Raw genomic sequence first — 21595 nt, forward strand, 5'->3', positions numbered from 1 at the left:
TGTGTGTGTGTGTGTGTGTGTGTGTGTGTGTGTGTGTGTGTGTGTGTGTGTGTGATGTGATTTTCCTGCACACTGCTGCTGGAGTATTCATGCTTCAGGCTGTTTTCCTTGAGAGAGCAAGTACGTATAAAAATATGCAAATGCTATTGTTGAAGCGTGTGTGTGTGTGTGCGTGTGAGTGTGGTGGTGGTGCTGGTGGTGCTGGTGGTGGTGGTGGTGGGGGGGGGGGGGTACCATAGCTACTGTCATCCGTGCATTTGGGGGGGTTCATGTCTGAGCGCTGGCAGCAGGGCAGGATATTAAAAATATATTGAAAGGCCACACACACATGCACGCACGCACACACACAAACAGTAGACAGTGAGCTCTAGTACCGTCACTAACCAACAGCATCTGTTCTTTACAGTAATTCCATTAAACCATCGTTGTCACAGCGGTTCTGTTCTCACATCACAGATCACTCTGATCACTGTCATTATCCTTAAACAGGAAATATCAGCGTGTAAATGAATGTGTTATCTTTAAGTACCAGCACAGAAATGAGCGAATGATGAACATACGGCTGAACAGATATTTTTGGTTTTGAGGCATTAAACACTGAGCATTTGGTCTGAACTAGCGAGGCTACAATGAGCATCTGGGAGGCTTTGTTCTTATCAACTGGACATGGTACAACTGTGTTGAAAACCAGTATAGATCGGAAAGAAAAGTCCAATTTGTAAAACTCGGGAACCTTTTCCCACATTCTGCTCAAGTGTTTTTTTCCATGGTGGGAATTTCACCACAGGCTACAAAAGGCCTCAAAGTCTCCAGGTGAAAGATGAAGGCCCCCTATCCTGCGTCCAGAGCGTTAATACTTTCCCCTGGACAGACTGGGACCAGTGGAATGGAGCGATAACCCTGATAAAACTGTTGCTCCCCTAAACTTTTTTTTTTTTTTTTACATTTCCTGCCATCGCATCTGTCCAGACGTCACATTTGAGACAGGTTCCTGTCATGACTGTAAATAACCATCGTCCGAACGCCGCGTTCTTACAGACAACAGACAAAAGTGGGTTCGTGACAGCGTCGCTCCCAGACTAAGAACGTGTCCTGGTGCTGGCAGGAAGCCTGTCTGTAAGCCGCCGCGCTCTCACCAACACTCCTTCAAGTGATTATGAAGATGGTTCAGATCAAAGGATTTGAGGAGTCGGAAAGAAATGTGAGTCTGGGTAATCACACTCGGCGCACGGATCCACAGCGGTCCCCCCAGCTGCTCCACAAATGTGATGTGACACTTACGGATAAACAGATTATCAGGGAATGGGGGGAGGAGGGGCTAAGGAAGGGAATGAAAGAGGGAATCACCAGAAATGAGATGTTCATTAAGCTATCAGAAGAAGTCTGCGGTGCGGATGCAGGTCTGAAGATCATTCGATGACCAGGAGATGATGAGGGTGTGTTTCCAGAGTAGACTTCAGGCATTTTCCGTCCTTTTTCTCTTCTTCACTGGTTATTATAGATTAATCCATAATCCTCAGCACCTAAAGTCATTTTTGTCAGTGCAGCTCAGGGATAGAGCTGCTGGAATTTCTTCTTCCTCCTCTTTAAATACATCGCTGCTCGTGCTCATTTCCCTCAGCTCCATGTCACATTGTCATGTCTGAAAATACTTAGCTGCTCTCACAGATTCAGTTTCAGAGGTATAGCTGAGGTGGGATTTATCATTTATGTAGCTGAAAACGTTCCTCATCCTTGATTTAACCTCACGTCATCTGAAAGGCTGATGCTCCGCCCTGGTAACGGGAGGATTGTGGCAGAAGGAGCGGGTGGATGATGTGCAGCAGCACACTTTTGTGCAGCTTTTTCATTGATTTTTCTCAGCAAAGGCTCCTTCTGACCTGTGATCAGGAACATGAATAACTGGACTCTTTCACGTGATGTGGCAGATTCAGCTGTTGTTCAAACAGACTCTGGCAGGACAAACGTCCCTTTCAGTGGACAGACGGACTTTCAGGAGCACTCAGTGACAGACACCGAGGACTGAGGCACTACTGTGGCCTCTCCACACGGCCTCAAAGGCCTTTCACCAGCTTCACTTCCTGTCCCTCTTTCCTCCCGTGGAACCACCTCCAGCACCATCGTTTCTGCTTCATTTAAGAGGGAAAAAAAGCCAAAGGCTGACAGCGGCAGAGAGACGGGAAGACAGAAGGCCTACAAAGACGATAAAAATATCTCACCCCAAAACCAAAAAGATGGAAGATTACCAAATGAGGAGTTTGGAGCCTGTCACACTGTTCGCTTCAGCATCGATATTAAGCATAAAATATCTCACACATATCTCATCAGTTCAGCATTGTGTTTGTCAATAAACTGTGCATGTTGCTGCCCTGATGTGATTGGTTAAGAGTGAGACAATTATGGACTGTTGGGTCATGATTGCCGCGGTCAGTGTGTGTATTTATGTGTGTGTGTCTCTGTGTTAAAAATGCATTTATTTATTTCACCTTTTTTCTTTGCTGTTCTTGCAGAGTGAAAGGGGCGGAGCTACAGTGAAACAGGAAGTCTACCAATCAGGACGCAGCGACGTTTGGAGTTGGAGGCATGTTAAGGGATGTTGTAATACATTATAGGTCTGCATTATTCTGTAATAAGACTGAAATAACCTGAATCATTGACACACAAATAAACAAATCCAAAACCAATGTCTCTGTTGGACTTGAAGAAAAGTGTTGTCCATGTTTTTGTTTGTGTGTGTGTTAAGCTGATGATGTCATACTCATTTAACATGACCAGGACGGGTCAGGGGAAGGTGATCGCCATCCCAGTGGCTGTAGATGTAGCATCACTGATTATTCTGACCTATGACCATGATTTTAAGCACGGACAGCAACACGACAGCTAGCTAACCTGTTAGCGTCAGTAGCTCAGCAGCACAGAAGACGGCGTTCTGTGTGCTGCCGCTCTTAATTCACACAGAAAAACGTGACATCATCATGTCACTGGCAAAGACAGGAGCAAAAACACTGATATCGTGTAGGATGTCTTCAGAGCAGATGAAAAACACCTTCAAAACCAAACATGAGTCAGCAGATTTGAAAAAAGCAGGAAAAGGTTGCTGACATTGACCATTTTTAAAGCTTTGAGTGGACAAAGACTGGAAATCAGCAGCAAAACCCTCAAACAACGCGATCATTCTATCTTCTGAGCCGAGTGTCTGTCCCCTCATCCCTCGCTGCCAGGAGCGCCGTCGCTTCATTAGACTTTCATCCCAGAAAAAAATGGCAGGCTGAGCCTTTAATTAAAGACAAGTGTGTCCATCAGACAGAGCGCTAACTTTCATCCTCCTCCTTCAAACGTTCCACTGAAAATGGCATTTTTAGGAGCTCCGGCTGGGGGACGGCCCACGGCGAGTGACGACTCCCCCCCGTGACGACTCGCCCCCTGCAGTGCCGGCGGGGAGTCAAAGAGAAGATGATCAGGAAGTGAGCTGCCGAGGAAGCTCCTGGAGAATCTTGCCACCTTTCATGTTCCAGCTCCACACATTTAAAGACGCTGTTACAGATGCGCCGCAATCAGACTCTGCAGCCGGCAAAGTCCTTCCTGTGTCGCAATCATCTACTTCCTGCTCCTCACAGCTCTCGGACAATCCGCCGAGCACCGGCTCCGACAGTTCCCTTCATAATTCTATCGTGATTTTCACACAGACAAAGAGTTGTCACTTCTAGAGGAGACATTTTAGGAGTCGTCAGCAAGTGGCAGTGAGGTAATCAATCCCCCAGTCCCCCGTGTACGAGCAGCGTTTACTCTACCTCACCACATCAATCACACGCTGGGGGGAGGGGTGGCGAGGGTGGGCGGTGAAGATGAAGATGAAGAGTCACGTAGAGTGAGAACAGTGGAGGTAGGAGAGAAGGAGAAGCTCATGCTTAAAACAAACTTCATCAGTATAGAAAGGAAACGCGCCACTGCCTACAGCAAAGATGGCGGTCCTCGACATCAGCAGGATGCTGAGTGACTCGACATGTGACCTGTCATACGACCTCTCTTCAAGTCCACTAAAGAAGCAAAGGCGGTTGTTGTAGCTGGAACAAAAACGTGGAACAGGTTCTCTGAGGAGTGCTACCCATGTGTCATAGGAAAAGAGGAAGGCCGCTGTTATTAAGCCATTTATTAAAACAAAATGAACATTTCCTGTTGGCAATGCTGAAATAATAAAGCTCCTGTCAGAGCACCCAGCAGGAATGGTGGGATCTGTGGTTTGGGATGAACAGCGAGCTCCACTGATGCAAAGCACGGCGACTGATCATCAGGACGGTGGCCTCATCCATTCTGGATAATTATGTGATGGAAAAACAGCTAATTAGAATGTGATTTATTGCTGTTTGAACACGCTACATATGGTACCGTTAATAAACACAAGAAGAGCGGAATAAAACCATCCTTCATCGTCAACAACGAGTGAACAGGACGAGAGTCAGCAGCTGTGTGTCCATCCTCCAAAAACAAGATCAACATCATGGGGAAGACTGAGACGCGGGGGCTGGGGGTCTCCACCTAACACTGAAAGTTACCTCTTATTTCCCTGGACTGCCCTCTGAACTGGAACTTCATCTTCACAGTCTCCGTACTCCACGTCAACTTGTACTACCGAGTAAACTGAATGTGTACCAGCCACAAACTCAATGAACATGTTCATTCATCACCGAGTGTCGCCATGGTGATGCTGAGCCTGCTTGCTTTTCTGTCACTCTTCCTCTCCCAGCAGTGTCTGCGGCATCCTCCGATGGCGAAGAGCAGCGAGAAAAAAAAGGAGAAGTTATTTTTCCTCTGCTGTGACGGTGGGTTGACTGCCGGAGGAGAGGGGCATTGTGGGACGCCGGTGCTCTGATGTTGTGTGGCCGCGCTGGCAGTGCTCAGATGCCCCAGAACTGATGGAATTACTAAAGATTACTGCAACACGCTTGGCAACAGTGTTGGTGCTTTCACGTTCTGTGTGTGTGTGTGTGTGTGTGTGTGTGTGTGTGTGTGTGTGTGTGTGTGTGTGTGTGTGTGTGTGTGTGTCCTCTGGACAGCTGGTGTGCCAAAGCCTGTTGAGCTGTTTGTCACACTTCTCACACTCAAGAGAGCTCAAACAACATGTAGAGACCTTTCACAGCTAATGTGGTACAGACTTTACACACACACACACACGCACACACACACACACACACACACACACACACACACACACACACACACACACACACGCCAATATTAACTGATGCGCTTGATTTGCTGTTTGACTTAGAGGAACTAAAAACACTGGAGGAGAAATTGTTTTTCCTCTTTAATTAAACCGTCAGCAGACCGGTGAGGAGAGTCACCATCATCAGAATACGTGGACCATCTCATCCTCTGAATTTGTTGGTACTCATTTTTAGATCCAGCCTCACATTTTGGAAACTCCTGAAGCCTGTAGTCAAACAAACAGGATTTTATACCAACCTGAACAAACTGACTCCTCGGAGTCTTAAACGTCCCCCAAATTCATGAGAATTCTGAAGTCAAAGACATGACAAAGAAACATCCATGAGAATAAAAGGCATGGAAGATGAGAAGATGAAGAGGAGATGGACAGATGAGAGGACGACAGGAAGGTGGAGGATTGAAATCAAGGGCAGCTGACAGGAAGGGGGGGTGACAGCAGAGACGAGCTCACAGCCGTAAATTTGCTGCCATTTCATGGTCATAAAATGCTGAGAAAAAAGACCCCGGGGGGCCGAGGTGAGCCTGAAGGACGAGCTGTCCCTCACACACACTTGCTCTTTTTCACCACACACTCTCTCCGTCTGTTCTCTTTGTCAGTCACTCTCTCTTTCGCTCTCTCACTCACCCCCACACACATATCTTGCTGTCCCAGTCACTTTCCATCCTCACTTCTTCTCTTTTGCTCTTTTACTTTCTTATATGCCACAATGAAGGGAGACCCCCCCCCCCCCCCCCCCCCCCCCTTGTTTTTTAGTCTGGAGGTGCCTACATATCCCAGAGAGCTTTGCTGCTGGGACTGTGGAAGGTCTTGGCCTTAGAGCCCAAAGTCCCATCATTCATTTTGTCTAATTTCAATCAGGAGAAGTTGAAAACTCTGAGGGAAAAGAGAAATGGATCACAGAAATGTGCAGTTGGCGTGTGTGCATGTGTGTGTGCGTGTGTTTGTAGAAAGAGGAGATAAGTGTATTAAGGGTGTTTGAGAAGAAGGGTCTGACCTCTGAGGCAGTGTGGGCTTTCCTCAGGCTGGATTCATGAAGAAGCGTCCCAGTTTAGCTAACGCACACCGCAACCGTCCTGCTGTTGCCCTGATGACCAGTCAGTCAACACACATCGTGTGTTAAAATGTGGCACGTGCACATTTAATAAATTGGGACAAAGAGTGTGACACCATTATGAGCAGAGCAGTTTGGACTGGTTGTACTGGTGGCTCGCGTAGACTGGCTCGCCGTCCGCATGCTGCTGCCAATCGACCCACACCTGGGTAATCTGGGGTTGGTAGTCCGACTACATTCAGACTACCCTGTGCCGATTCTGGTCGAACTATGGCAGGTCCCGCCTGGTGTAAAGGCTACGGCCATCAAAATGACCCCGTATTTCAGAAGAATTCATTTCATTAAAAGCTGCAACGCACATTCACACCAAATTACACCTACGTTTTGGATTATTGTTGCTGTGATCTGGCTAAAGACAGAAATAATTTCCTTTTTCGTTCATTGTTTTATTTTGACAGTTGACTGGGGAAAAAAAACATTCCAGAGAGCAACACACATGCCCCCCCCCCCCCCCCCCACAGACATGCACACACACATAGAGCATCCATCACATTTACATTTCAAACTGGTCCTGCTTTCACCAACACATCCATTATTTAACAGCCTCTGGCCAAAGAGAGGACAACTGTATTCACAGGTGTGAATGTGTGTGTGTGTGTGTGTGTGTGTGTGTGTGTGTGTGGCTGATGAATGTTTTCGTCTAAAAATCTCCAGGCTCTCTGAGATTAGTTGTTTCTCTGGTCTTGAAAACAGTGATTTGTGGCATTTTTTTTTTTTTTTTTTTTACAGAACAGGAAGTTAATGCTGGGACGCTCTTTGTGTCGTTTCTGCCCTTTTTAATTTGTGGTGTATTGTTTCTGTTATTGGATCTAAAGGGTCTAAAAGAACACGATAGAACGCTTTGAAGACTCATGTGCTTATGTTTGTGTGTTTTTTGGGGGGGGGGGGGGGGGGGTAGTAACCGACTGTGGGAAACAATTGCTACTGTAATAACTGATCAGAAATTGCTAAAAATTGATGTAAATGAAAGAGTTGCCACCTAGTGGATAATCCAATGGTCAGAATAACCTTTGATTGGCTGGTATTTCTACTCAGTGAGAGACACTGAGGCAAAATTAAAGCGATATTTCTTTTTGTGCTACCATTAAGGGGTGTTTTAATCTTCCTAATTCTTGAGAAAACAGGTCTTGAGAGAACCCGCGAGAAAAAAGATGGATGTTCACACCCTGTTACGTGCTGCTACGGTTGTATTTACATTAACAATGGTTGCCTTGACAAAATTAGACAAAAGAAGCCAACGGATGGGAGTTCATGATGCTGCGAGACAAAACCAAGAACAGAGTAAACAGAAGCATTCGTCTGTTTGTCGTATTAAACGCTAACCCTAATAAAATATTTGTCTCATACATAATTGCATACACCAAGTCCTGTGTCACATAAAGGCAAACATACTGGAGCTGCAGCTACAAACATAGAGGGAGAAGAAGGAGAAAGAGTGAGAGAGAGAGAGAGAGAATCAGCAGATTTACAAACATCTAAAAATCTGAATTATTGCAATGGTACGACTGACGCTGGTGTATGTGAACACGTTAGCTTGACTAAAACCCACATACACACTGGGTTTCCATCATCCTAAGAAATGCACAAAACCTAAATATCGCAATAACAATATAACAATACAAACACCAGAATTTAAAAAAAACAACTCCCAAATATCACTAAAAGGTTTCTAAACTTTGATGAGGAAGAATTTCAGACATTACAATATAACATAATAGTAACAATATAATAGTGCACAGGACTTGATGTCCACAGCCACATAACCAGTTATCTACAAGAAGAGAAGATTGAATATTTTACGAGCAATAACACAAATTAACACTGTCAATGTAACTACAACTACACCAACGCAAAACAGGTTTCAAACATCTATCTTTCCTCCAGCAAAGTTTTCACAGGAATTATGAAGCTTGTGCCCAAAACACTCTTCAATGGAAACAGGTAAAAAAAAAAGGCAAATTCACTTGGTAATGTTGCTTTTATTTTGCAGAAAACTGGAACGTAAACTCACTGACAGACCATGTGACTGTACTCCTGCATGAATACGGACCAGTCAGACTGGAACAGGACCAGATGTTCTGAGACAAATCCTGCCTCGAAGGTCAAACGGAGGCAAAAAGAGGAGTGTGAGCAGCGGACGCAGGGTGGACACGGAGAAGATAACAGACACCTGCTGGCTCAGTACTGACAACTGTTGTGGTTTGTGAGGTCGGAGGTCAACTGGAAATGGTCCAGTAGTGCCAAGCAGAAGGAGCCCAAATGGCCACCTGTCATGGTGGAGGGGACCTGATTTCTACCATGAATGGATTCCATGTGCGTGCACGTGCACTGGGACCAGGCCCAGACACCAGTTAACTTTAAACTGACAGTGGATTAAAGCTGAACTGGTCATCATTTATTTGATTTATTTGATAAAATCAAATGATCTCTCACCGGGATAACAGATTCAGATGGTTCCGTCATCACTGACACATAACAAAGGATTATGGGATTGCTGGCAAGTGTCCTGGCACGGGCTGGCCGGTTGGCTGCTGCCACGGCGATGAGGCGGTGTGATGTTCTCTCCAGCAGACACCACGATCACCGAGCCGGTAGACCACAAGCACACGCTCTGGCTGGCATTCCTGGCATTCCTCCTGCTGACATTCCTCTTTTCTACCTCCATCTCTCCATCCTTCCTCCTCTCGTTTCCGTCACTTTTTCTCACCTAGACAGATGAGTGAGAACTGAAGCGGCGTGTATTTAAACCAACACAGTGGCGCTGACGGCGAGCGTCAGACATCCGAAGAGCGTCTGGGTCCTCCAGCAGGCTGCTCGTTCACACCTCCGGAGGTGACAAACTGTCCTGCTGGTCATTTTACCTGTTAGCGTCCTCCTGACAGGTGGTGTTGCGTCACACACAGAAAACATCTCCTCACTGTTCAACAACTTCATCTTGAGTGGTTGTCCTCCATCACTTCCACATTCAGGAGGGTGGAAGCGCGCTGCGGCGGCGGGCGCACGCCTGGATCACACTCGGGACAGCTCCAGACAGAGGTGTGCAAACACCAGGGCTCTGACAGGTTAGCACATTTAAATGTTCACCTCTACCGCTGTCCTACCGAACAATGATCAACAGGTTCATGGACAGAAGAAAGCTCTGAAGACAAATTAGTTATGACTGAAGGGACGCGAAGGAGTTCCGCATTCAGAATTCTGAGTGATTCCGTAGAGGAGTCAGGCCGGTCACACGAACAAAGTCGGCCTCCTCTGAACTCTGCGGATGAAAACGAACGTTTAGGATGCAGGAAATGGAGCCGGGAGTTTGCGCCGGAGGCCGGATCACAAACTTTCCCCAGTTCTGCTTGTAAACCGAGAAGTCTGCAGGTGTGATCTCATCTTTGCACCAGTTTAATCCCATTTCCCCAAATCTGGATGCGTGCCTCCCAGTCGCACAGCATTTGTCACATTAGTCAACAAGGCCCCCGCGACTAACAACACTGTTTACAGAGCTGAGTCGCCGCGCCGCAACCCGAGGGGGGAGCGCGCAATCAAAGCTAGCCAAGCAACACGTCACCCTTTCAGGGGGTCTTTGAAATCCGCCCCCCGTCCTCCTGCAGCAGCACATCACGCAGACAGTTTTTGGAATAAATATTTGACGGCCGGCAGACTCAGAGAGAAAGTGGGAGCTGGCAGCTGTTCTCCCGCTCTCCCCCGTCTCCCCCCTCAGCCCCGCCTGTCTGCTGCAGATGCCGAGCCGGTTTAAAGCTCAATTGTGCATTTTGCAGATAAAGCGGCAAAAACTACTAGAGGCGGCGTTGGGAGCACCCGTTGCCATCGCAACCCTGGTGCTGCGACCTGCTTCTCCATTACTACTTAATTTAGACGCTCTAATTGCATTCCACACAATCTGTGGCCACAATGTGTGTGTGTGTGTGTGTGTGTGGGGGGGGGGACCTTTGCCTGGAAGCTAATGCGAAGACTGAGCTTTGAAATACTCCCAATGCTGTTTGTGGCGTTAAAATCTTCTCCTTCAACTGTGGCGGATTCCCAGGAATCATCTTTGATTCTGATTCCCGTTAACGGTCGCTAGGGGCGTGGCCACCAGAGGCTCTCCAAACTCGTCCTGGGCCCTTCTGAAATGACCGGCAACTGTCGAGCTGCTGTGGACCTCCAGTATTGTCACAGGATGCGAGACAGCACCGGTTATCCTGGCCCCGGCTCATCCCGAGCTGAAGGAGGCCCGTCCCAAACGGATGGCGAGCACATGGACATGCAGTCCCGCAGGTGAACATTACGCCAAAATGTGAAACCTTAAAGGTAAAAGAAGAAAACAGCAGTGGATCTGTGTTTGACTGTTACAAGAGGACGTGGGGACGTCCGCTGGGACGTTTTAAGGCGTTGACGGTTGAAAAGGGAGAGCAGAACCACCTTGTTGGGGTGGCTGAAGTGGGCGTGCCACTGAACCTTGGTGAAGGATGGTTCTAGTTTGACCCCTGCCACTCTCTTTGACCTGTCCTTTGTCCCAGCTCACACCCCCCCACACACACCTCCACCCACTATCCCTTCTGTCCCACCAACAAAAGCAGCTCTTGGACGATCATGGGGGGGTTCCCTCTTTTATGACTTCTTTGCCCCCCCCCATTGGTTTTCAGGCCCATTCGTTCCTGCCTCGTCCTCTCGAGTTGGGGAGGGGGGGGCGCCATTTATATCGTTGCCTGGGAATTAAGGCTCCGTGGCCCCTTTTGTTGAGAGGTGGGCTGGGTCAGCCGTGGCTGTGCAGGGGGTGAGGGGCCGGGGAGGGCTGCCCTTTGTTGCAGCTAGCAGAGTGGGATTCAGTTCCCACAGATTGGGGCACGGACAGGGGCCCCCCAAAGCACGACAGTGATGAGGTAATGTTTACAAGGGTCCTCACACATTGGGGCAGGGGGGTAATTCATACACAGGTGTGAAAGGTGATGGATCAAACTCAGTTTTGACGGGATGGTTTTGATGCTGCTGTTGATCTTTTGACAGATAATTTAGAATTCTTGTTTTTAAAATAATAGAACGCAGCCCAGGATTTTTGTTTCAGGAGAGGAACACCATGTGACCTTCATCTGAGGCTGGTGCCCCCCCCCTCCCCCCCATGTGAGGGGGTTGCCATCACTGCCCCTCAATTAACTGACAGCCAAAATATTTTTTGAAAAACATCACGTTTTAGCTCTAAAACAATTTTAAGCTAAAACTTGATGTTGTGTTCTTGTTTTGTTTTGTTTTTTCTTTTAGTTTTGAACTGATCTTTCATGAACTCATCATTGTTCCACAGTGGTCTGGGGTTCTAAACCTTGGGGGAAAAGTACATAAAACAATCAGAATGGAATGTTCCTCCTGATCATGATCATTTTTAGTTTTTTTTTTCATTTTTAGGTTGATTCAGATTGATTTCTGAATTTTACAGAAAAGAACTAAACCGAACTCTTAGTCTGTATTGTGTGTGTGTGTGTGTGTGTGTGTGTGTGTGTGTGTGTGTGTGTGTGTGTGTGAGTGAAATTAACATGCTTAACAAGTAGCTACCTGTCCTGTCTTTAACAAGCTATTTGATGCTACGCGACGATTTGTTGCGTGGTCATATTGGAATGATATGCTCTCATTCTCAACCCTAATTCAGAAGTAAGTTGATTGAGTCATGGGGTTGTTGAAGATCATTTGAAAGTGGGGACCACTGATACATCAGCTCGTGTTTTGTCTCACAGGTCAGTGAAGTGTGTCCTCACTGAACACCATAAAAACACCTGCCAGCAGCTTATTAGCAGCCTGACACGCTCACACTCACAAAAGGACAATTGTGGTAATTTCCCATTTGCCTTAATCATCTCTTGTTTCATGATAAGGATGAAACAAAGCACCGAGGTGACGTTCCGTTCTAATAAAGTCAGCTGGCTCATAGCGTAATCTTAAATGAGGCTGTAATTACGGCCTGTTAGTCACTGGGGGATGCTGGGTAATTCAATCACGGGCCTCCCTGATACTGTACAACAGGAGAGAAGGAGGAATGAACACTGCAGCTGGAATGACAGTGAGAACATATGTGACCTTCAGGGTATCCTAATGGAGAAACAAGCAGAAGACGAGCGGGAATCACTCTTCCTCCCTTTCTTCTGCCTGTGGGCTCCATCATCAGGTGGCAGCAGTTTTTTCCCCAGGTTTCAGCCTGTAGACTCTGTGACTATCGCCTGCAGCTGGAGCTTGGCCCCCTGTGACAGGTTGTCAACCCAAACCATCATGCCAAAGTCCGATGAGAGAGATGTAGGTGGTGCTGTGGAGCCCGACAGAAACAGACCCGGCATAGGGACATACTGTATTTAGCCCATTTTAACCACCATCTGCTTTGAAAATGTGAGAGTTTGATGGTGAAGCGCACCAATCCCGACTGCACTCTGATGGTCCACAGACCACCTGCTGGCCGATGGTGGCAGCAACGGCCAGGACGCGCTCAGAGAACACAAATCAACATTATTCTGTGCACGTTTTTGACCCCGACTACATTCACACCAATGGTGGGCGAGAAGCGGGAGGAGACAGAGGTAAAAAAAAAAAAAAAAAGCTTTCTGTTTATGTATGTGTAACTGAGCACGTGCGTGTGTTGGCGGCAATTAGTCACCACCGTCCAGATTGAGGCGGCCGTCCCATCTAAACGCTTTGGCTTTATGAGCCATTAATCTTCAACTTAGGTCGTTTTCATTACCGCCAAAGCTCGCCAGCTGCACGAGACTGCATACTGGAAATTAATAACTCACCCATCCGACACAGGCCCCTCCCCCATCCGTCGCGCACACCACACAAGTTCGCACCTCTTTTCTGAAGTGGCGCCTGACAAATTCATCCCGAACATTTAAGATTCTTGTGAACCGCGAGAGAAGAATAAGAAAGGAGGAGGAAAAGGGAGAACTCCCAGAGATGGGGGGGAGGGGGAGGAGAGGCAGGCTCGATTAATTCTTCCAGAGTGAAGTGACAGAGAGTGTGCACGAAGTGACCCCCTGGGAGCTCTAGGTGCTGCTCATGTGGCTGTTAAAAGCGTCTGAACATTTTAAACAGCGTACCTGATTCTCCACCCTGCAGGGAGGGAGATGACGGGGAGGAAGCCCCTCCAGCAGTGAGGACGGCCCTTCCATTACAACAAACAACAAAGTAGCAGCCTGGGCCACAACAGGAAGTGGAGGGAATCCACAGTTGGACTGAAGGACTCGGGAGCCACAAACAGAAAGTCAGAATTGTAATTTTTTTCAATTTAGGCTTTGGAGGTGACTTTTCTCATTTCCTGCTGCTTTCTGGTAGAAATATCTGTACCATGGTGTGGCTGTGCACTAGTCATCCATCACTGTACAGGACTGAGGAAAGTCAAGGCGTGTCCTCTGGAATGACCAAAGCTCTTCTGAAGCAATTTCTGTCTTTGAAACTCCACTGCTGCATCTATTTCCTCTCAGCAAACTCAGAGGCAGAAGAGCCGCTCGTCATTCCAGGGTGACGACCAGGCAAGGAGACATGGAGGGTGTTGGTCTGGGTACCGAAGGTCCGCTGTCCCCTCAGGCCAGCGACTGTTGGAGTTGAACCAACGACCTGAAGGGTGCTGTTCAGGGGCGTGTCCTGAGGATCCCGAGTCCTGCCCGTTTGGCTAAGTGAGGTACGGCTCTTGAGCCCAGTGGGTTTAAGGAAACTGTTCTTCCATCACAACTGGTCAGCCCGCCTCAGGGGGCGTTGCAAATGCTGACTCAGGGTCAGGCAGCCGCTGGCCCAGTATGGAGAAGACCTCTATGAAAAGTCATGTGAGCAAATTTAACTGCCATGCGTGTTTGTTTGTTTTGTTTGTTTTTTTAATCTTTGCTAGATCTTTGCTGGTGATCAGCGAGCAACAGGAAGAGAGAGAGAGAAACCCTGTAACATTGCATTAGCACACACGTGTCAAACTCAGTCCTCGAGGGCGACGATCCTGCCGGGTTTTCTGTCCTACCAGGCTGAAAATGCATTCAGTGGGTTTGACATGCCTGCATTAGCAGGTGAACGAAAGTTTTCTTTCTCCTGGGATCATTTATTTGCCAATGTTCACTTTACAAGCAACCAGGTTTTTCTATAGCAAACGATGGGCTGGGTCGTGTCCGACAAGAATGATCAAAATGGTGGATAATGCCCTGTTCACACAATACGATTTAGCTCAATCGCTGACTGGTTTTTGGGATGATGCATTCATCTGCTCTGTGAGCCTAGGTCATTTACAGCTAAATTCCACTGGATGCGCAGCTCCAGAAACGTTTATATTCTAGCCAATGTCAGCCCACATCTGAACTACAGACGCAAACTGAGTATCTAACATGTTAACATCCAGTCGGGTCAGGAAACCGTAAAAAGAGCTACAGCCAATAAGACCAGACACTGAGGTTGCTGCGAAAGGCTAAAGTGACCACCAGCAGGGGGCAGAGCAGCAGCAACAACCACAACAACTTTGGTTCATGCACTTCCTGTGTCGCTTCTCGCATGAGTTTGAAGCACAAAATGTTTGGAGACCAGGCAGAGCAGTCGGCCACGCCCGTTGATGGAGAGTTGTGCAGTGTGGACAGCATGGCGACGTATGATGTGGCACCTTAAAAACGGGAACATTTGGTGGTATTGAAATGAAAAGATAAAATACAATAAATAAGAACTGTGGCCAGATTGTTCGTCATCGTGATTCTATGATGTCATTGATGTCGAGCCTTTGTCACCCTTGTTAAACACAAGCCACCATGAACAAAGTGAAGCAACTTCTCTTGATCAGATGTGACCTTCAATATGTCGTCCTCCCAATGCTTCGAATCCCAAAATGCAAATTCAACAAGGGTAGCAGGTTCCAGACCATTCAATAACCTCTACACATCTTTGAGCGTTCAGATATTCTCTGAGCAGGCGTCTCTCTCGACTAGCGAATCTTTACAGTGTTAGAAGGTCAAAGGTTAACCTGACTCTTTTCAGACTCTTTCCTCAGCTGAATCCTCCACCTTTCTTGTGTGCTTTGGAGATATTGTAATGTTTTTCCCTGCAGACCCACTCAGGGTCTCTGAGGTCTCTCCCACTTCTCCCTGGGAACCCTCAGAGGAGCAAATGTGTTTTGCTGGACTTCTCCAGATGTCTCAGAGCTTTGGAAGAAGTTCCCCTTACTTTGTGGTTCATTTTCAAGTATAGAAACATCTCAAATAAAGAGATGGAAGAGGGCTGAAGTTCAATTTGAATGCTGGTGTCAATGTAACATTTTAGGTTAATAATTGTTTGAGAGTTGTCTGTTAGAGACTCCTGCAGATGCTCAATGATGTTAGTGTAATGAAGCTGTTAATGCATCACTGCAGGGTTTCCACAGCTGCACCTGAGAATCTGAGGGACCTGGAGTCAAAGTTTCCCACGCAGATGTTTGTGAGGAAAACAGAGGTGGAGACACATTAATGGAGCTCCTGACTGAACGTTTCATTGGAGATGGTACAGCTATGATGATCCTCCATGGCCTCAGCAGCACTTTCACCAACATCAGTATCATTCTGCACAAGCTCCATTGCATGAATCCCCATCACAACTTAGATGTCAGGTTCATCATCCCCAATCTGAAGCCAGTGTGTGTGTGTGTGTGTGTGTGTTCGTGTGTGTGTGTGTGTGTGTGAGAGAGAGAGAGAAAGGGTGGGGGGAGGGGCCCGAGACAGTACTGATTAAGTTCACTCTGTGAAGAGCAGGCCCCTTGGCTGAGAACATTGCACTTGTGTTTATTTAGCTCAAATTTTAGATCAATTTTATAAATTGAATAAGTTGAATGAGGAGGTAGTAGTTCAGTCTGTTGGGGACTGGGCTGGGAAGAGGAGGGTTCTTGATTCTAGCCCTGGTGCCAGAACACCTTCAGAACACCACTGATGTGCCGCTGAGCTCACATACGGCCCCGTGATGAGCTGGCGACTCATTCTCGGGTGTACCCTGCCTTCCCCATGCAGCTAGGATAAGACCCAGCACCCTCCCCGAGACCCCGACAGGGATAAAGCGGTCAAGAAAAAGAGGAAAAAGAAACTGAATGAGAGGGACATTCTTTGTCCTGATGCCACACTCCAAACTCTGATTGTGACACATTGTGTGATTGTGCAGCAGCAACAAGCTGTTTCCTGGCAGTGAAAGAAAGACAGACCTGTTCCAAAGTCAGGCGGTATTTCCAACAACGGGAAGAGGGATAATCATACTGCTTTGTTCCTCTCCTACGTAATGCACTTTCTTGAATGTTTTTGTTCCGGGGTCATACGCCAGCGTAGGGGTTGCAAAGCATTTGCACATTATTTGTCTAGTTTAAGGGCATACATGCCAGAGAAAGTCGATTTCCAATCCCATTATCTTGTCTCAGATGGATAAGGAAAACTCCAATATTAGTTAGACCAACGCATTTACATGCACTTCAGTTGTCCAGCTACAGTCAGATTGAGGCAATCATTTGTTTTTTACAAGTGTCATGTAAATATACTTCCAGAAGCAGAGACAGAGACCCCGGCCCTCCCCACTCTTTCCCCCCCTTCCACTCATCTAACTCACACCCCCAGTAAAAGTGCAGGCTTCTACCCAAAACCCCTGCTGCTTGTTTAGAACAAGCCCAGTAGGATGACAGAGGAGGAGGATGGAGAGACAGTGGGAGAGAGAAGAGCAGTGTTTTAATGAGAAGGTCCAGGAAAATTAGCTCCAGGGTGGCCGAATCTTTGTGGACCAGCATAAGTGGATCCTTTGAAGGTCCGAGGGCGGCCCCGTGCCGGCAGCGGTGATTAATGCGTCACTGGTGCTTTCCCAGTCCAGTCATACACCTTCACCGAACCATTTTCCCCATTTTAGAGCGGCTTCTTTCCTTCGTTAAAGGTTTGATGAGAACGGTGAATTTCTCAAGTCAAGGTCAAGTTTGAATTTACTGTCCATGGTGGGTCATAGATTCCTCAGGGAGGCAGTTCAACAGCACCTCAAACCAGATGTTCCCAACCAAAACAGATGGTGGTGCTAATACAAACTACTGAAGCATCAACCACCTACCAGCCACAATTACAGAAGAAGAAGCAGCTGTGTTTCTTACGAGGACAGGTGAGAACGGATCCAATTTTGTTCATGCTAACAGAACTGCAAATGAAAACAAAGGTAGAGCGATGGGGGTTGAGAGTGTGTGTGTGTGTTGGGGGTCTTTGTGGTCACACATTCTCTGAACAGCCAGACCAATAACTAAACAGGTGTTTGTGGTTCAGCCGACACAGGAAGTTAGGCTTTAAATGAGATTGTGGCTAAAATAGGAATCTGTGGCAGATTAACTGATCCAAAAAATGAAGACGACTTCAACTTTTACCCAAGCTGAGTGTGTATGTGTGTGTGTGTGTGTGTGTGTGCTGACAGGCTGAAGCTGGGTGTGATTGGTAGCTGAAGCTCTTTGTTGGGGTGAAAGTGTGAGCAGGTGTGCAGCGGCTCACGAGTGTTTTTTCACCACTTCACCTACACCTGCGGTTAAAAACGAAGCGCTTCCTGTCTGGAGACAGTGAGGAGTGTTGAGTCCCTGAATTAATCATCTCTGCTATGAAGGAAGCTCTGACAGGAAAGTGTGCTTTTAGCCTCAGAGCGCGACCACGAGGAAGTGTCTCCAGACACTTCAGCAGGAGTGTGGAGTAGCCAGGCGTGCAGGAATCCACCAGAGGAGCTTGGCTAATGAAGGGCCTGGTACTTCACAGACTCACCACAGTGCGTCTTTATTTGACTTCCAGAGCAAACGCCATCTTTCCAGGCCACTCCCCTTTCAGACAGCAGTGCGGCCATTCTAAACCTGCTGCGCTGTCGCTGTCACACGGTTCAGATGAAACATAAATGAAGCATTGGAGCTGATTTAACATTGGAAGAAGATGATGATAATCTGTTGACACCAGATATCGGCCAATTCCCCATTTTAAAAAGCAGCATCGTATTGACCCAGAAATTCACAATGGCCGCATCTCTGCTTGAAGTAGAGCTCATGTTAACTGTAACCTTTGACCCATGTGGAGGTCCCAGAGGGGAAACCACTACTGATTCTTAACATGACCATGATCAGTAAACTTGTGTTCGGCTCTGTCCTTCAGTGGTTTGTTTAGCCAGTCTGTTTTGGCCACAGGGAAGGAAACTGAATTTCCCGGCAGACCATGAAGGCAGCCATAAACGTCCTGCTGACCTGCTGATAGCATCTCTGTGGCTAATCATTACACCCCCTTTCCCCATCTTCACATCACATCTGGGTGTTTGGGACAACTTTACTTGACCTCTGGTGTCATGTGAGCACTGGACAAACTATCACGGGGACGACATCCAAAGCTGAGTTACAGCGTCACCACCAGGCAGCTCACAGTCACACCATTACACGTTTGCTCGTTATTACGTTTGTTACACAAACTAAAGATCTTCATGCTAAACTTTCTATAGTTTCAGTCACCTTCAAGTAACATGCCAACTTGACCTTAAAAAATACTAATAGAATAGCTTTGAAATCGCTAATTACAGTCAATAATTTCATTGTTGCTGCTCAATATAATTTACAATGTAATATTAATAATCTACTGTGAGCAGGTGTCAAGCTTAAGTAAATACATGTTTAGATTAGATTAGATTCAACTTTATTGTTATTGCACATGTACAGGTACAGAGCAACAAAATGCAGTTTAGCATCTAACCAGAAGTGCAAAAGAAGCAGCAAGTGAGGATAATAACTTAATAAATACAGTATGTGCGGTTATTTTTACAGTCGTTTACCAGGTTGTGCTATAAACATATTTTACAGATGGTGTTTACATTAAATGCCTTAGACTATAAGTGCAGGAGCTATTTAGCTCCTATTTAGCTTGTATATACACATTTGCGCTCACACACACATGCACAAACATTTCTTTCATCAATCTTTGTAATAATTCATAAACATAATACATTCTAGTCTAACCTAGTTTAAACCCACAAACGCGCTGGACTGCAGCTGGCAGAGATGACACGTTTAGGACGTGTTAATTCACTTTCTTTATCATGTCTGGCGTTTGTTCATTAATAGTCCAGTTTTAATTAGCCATTACTGAAAACACTTCCCACATGTGTATGGGTGTGTGTGTATATGTGTGTGTGTGTGTGTGTGTGTGTGTGTGATGGGCCTCTGTCATCAAGCTGTTGCTCATTTGTGAGTCGCATCATTGTACTCATTGTTACATAGACACCCCCCTCCCCCCACCCCTCCTGGCCTGACATGATACTCACCCACGCCGTGGCTTCCTCCGCCCCAGCACCCAGCAGTAACGCTGTTTGTGATTGGCCAATCCAGGTCAAGAAAACCGGGGGATTAAGACTAATTAGCATGGAGGATAAAAACAAAGCAGCGAGGCGAGGTCAGATGTTCAATCCCGCCATCTCTCTTCATTAGTGTTGTTTACTCAGTCACTTCTGGTTTCAGCTACATTTCTGTTTGTCTGGATGTCACTTTTTGTCAAAGATGATTAATTATTGACTGAAAATTCCTCTTGATCAAACACGGAACAACTGTTGCTGCAACACAATGATCCACCGCTGTAAAAAATCTTTCCTGAACTGTCTGAAGTCAGTGGGACTTTGACAATTCTGCTGTGAATTTAACTGGTTCCCCATGCAGCAAAGCTAAGAGAACATAATGTTTTATCACGTTTTGTTACACAAAACAAGCGTCCTTCCATCACTTCTAAAGCTGACACTGATGTTTGCTTTTACATTAATTCAATTTGGTTCATTAGTTTCAAAGTGAATGAAGTTAAAGGTGCAACATCAAGGTTCTGGTCTCCTCACAGTCGTGGAGTACATTCATCTGAGCTCTGACCGTGTTGGACTTGACTACCGGCAGTAATTTAAGTGGTGACATGATGTCGGCTGAGCAGATACTGGTGAACAACCACCAGGTAATGTCCTGTTCACATGACATGATTTTAGCCCAGTGGTTTTTGCTCTAATGGAGAGTCGTGTGGTGTGAATGGGGGATGAACATCAGTGATCAGATGATTGATGACAACGTTTCTAACTGTCTTTGGTGCAGGAGGAAAATTACATTTGTGCCTGTCGGTGATGCTGAAGGATCTCCTCTGGGGAGCCTGAAGCTGCCGTGGAGGTCAGTGAAAACCAGCCGATCAAAGCAATTAAGCGTCTGAAATCAATAAAGTCTTGATGTCAAGATTTACCTTCAGAGAGTCAGCAGAAACATAGAGGAAATATCACCCGATCCAACTGCTGAACACCACAGCATAGATCAGATCAGGTCTCCAAGGTCTGAGGAAGCCATCGTCTCTACCTTGATTCACCTGTGTCAAAGCTCCTGTGATTGGTCGTCAGTCCCCTCAGCAGCGAAGAACATGCATAACATCCCAACAGGAGGAACCCTGTCAATGCTTCACAAATACACTCTTTCTGCTTTCTGGTGACAATTAGCCGAGGTCCTCTTGAAATGAATGTCTGCCCCCTCGTCTCCATGGTAACCACCCCCTCAGCTTGTGTTTGTCTCGGAGTAAATCTAAATTGGCGAGTGCAGTTAACCTCTCACCTCCTCCTCAACCGGCTCCCGAGTCTCCAGGACCTCAGGAGCAGACGACGACACGGAGTGACAACTGACGCGAGGATAAAACAGGAGGGGAGAGGGAGAGCTGGATAGAGGGGAGGGGGTGTCAGGGTCAGAGGGAAGAAAGTAAAAGCTAAAAAAATGTTTCCCTCTTTTCAGGTTTGAGGAAGGTGATTTTTCTTTGATGCAATCTGTGACAGAAGCATTCTGAGGGAACCTTCAATCTGTTTACACCTCTGATTGGAATTACACAATCAATTACTGCCCCCCCGCCGCGGCCCAAATGAGTCGGCCCAAAAGACAGGGGAATTGGTTAAATGTTATTGTTGAAAGGCCATTATCCAACAATCGGGGTGGTTAATGCAAGAAAATGACATTCATTAAAAGCCTCAACGGGAGGCTCCCGGAGGCCAGGCTGCAGCTGACCCTCATTCACCACCAAGCCTTTGTGCGCCCCCGTCCTCCGTGGGGAGGGGGCATCACGTCAAAGACATCTCTTTTGTCGCCGTCTCTGAGCAGGCGTGCCAGGAGAAAATACCTGCAAATGATTTTGTGCTGGAGAGACTGAGTGTAAGGTGTCAGGAGAGAAGGAAAAAAAGGATAATTACATCACTCCGTTGAGTGGAGTGATTGAGCCCCCCCTTCCCCGTCGATGGAGGCACAAGTAATCCAGCAGTAATGAGGCAGCACC

General features: G+C 46.9%; 1 long non-coding RNA gene across 1 annotated transcript in view; it reads left to right on the forward strand.

The window, feature by feature from the left end:
• Positions 1-2708, forward strand: part of LOC115250846 (uncharacterized) — a 5921-nt gene extending 3213 nt beyond the window's left edge. The window contains exon 3 of the long non-coding RNA XR_003889407.1: positions 2511-2708. This is a non-coding gene — a long non-coding RNA (uncharacterized lncRNA). The remainder of the gene's footprint in view (positions 1-2510) is intronic.
• Positions 2709-21595: the final 18887 nt, after the last annotated feature.

Source organism: Takifugu rubripes, chromosome 8, assembly GCF_901000725.2.
Source record: "Takifugu rubripes chromosome 8, fTakRub1.2, whole genome shotgun sequence".
NCBI classification, from domain to species: Eukaryota; Metazoa; Chordata; class Actinopteri; order Tetraodontiformes; family Tetraodontidae; genus Takifugu; species Takifugu rubripes.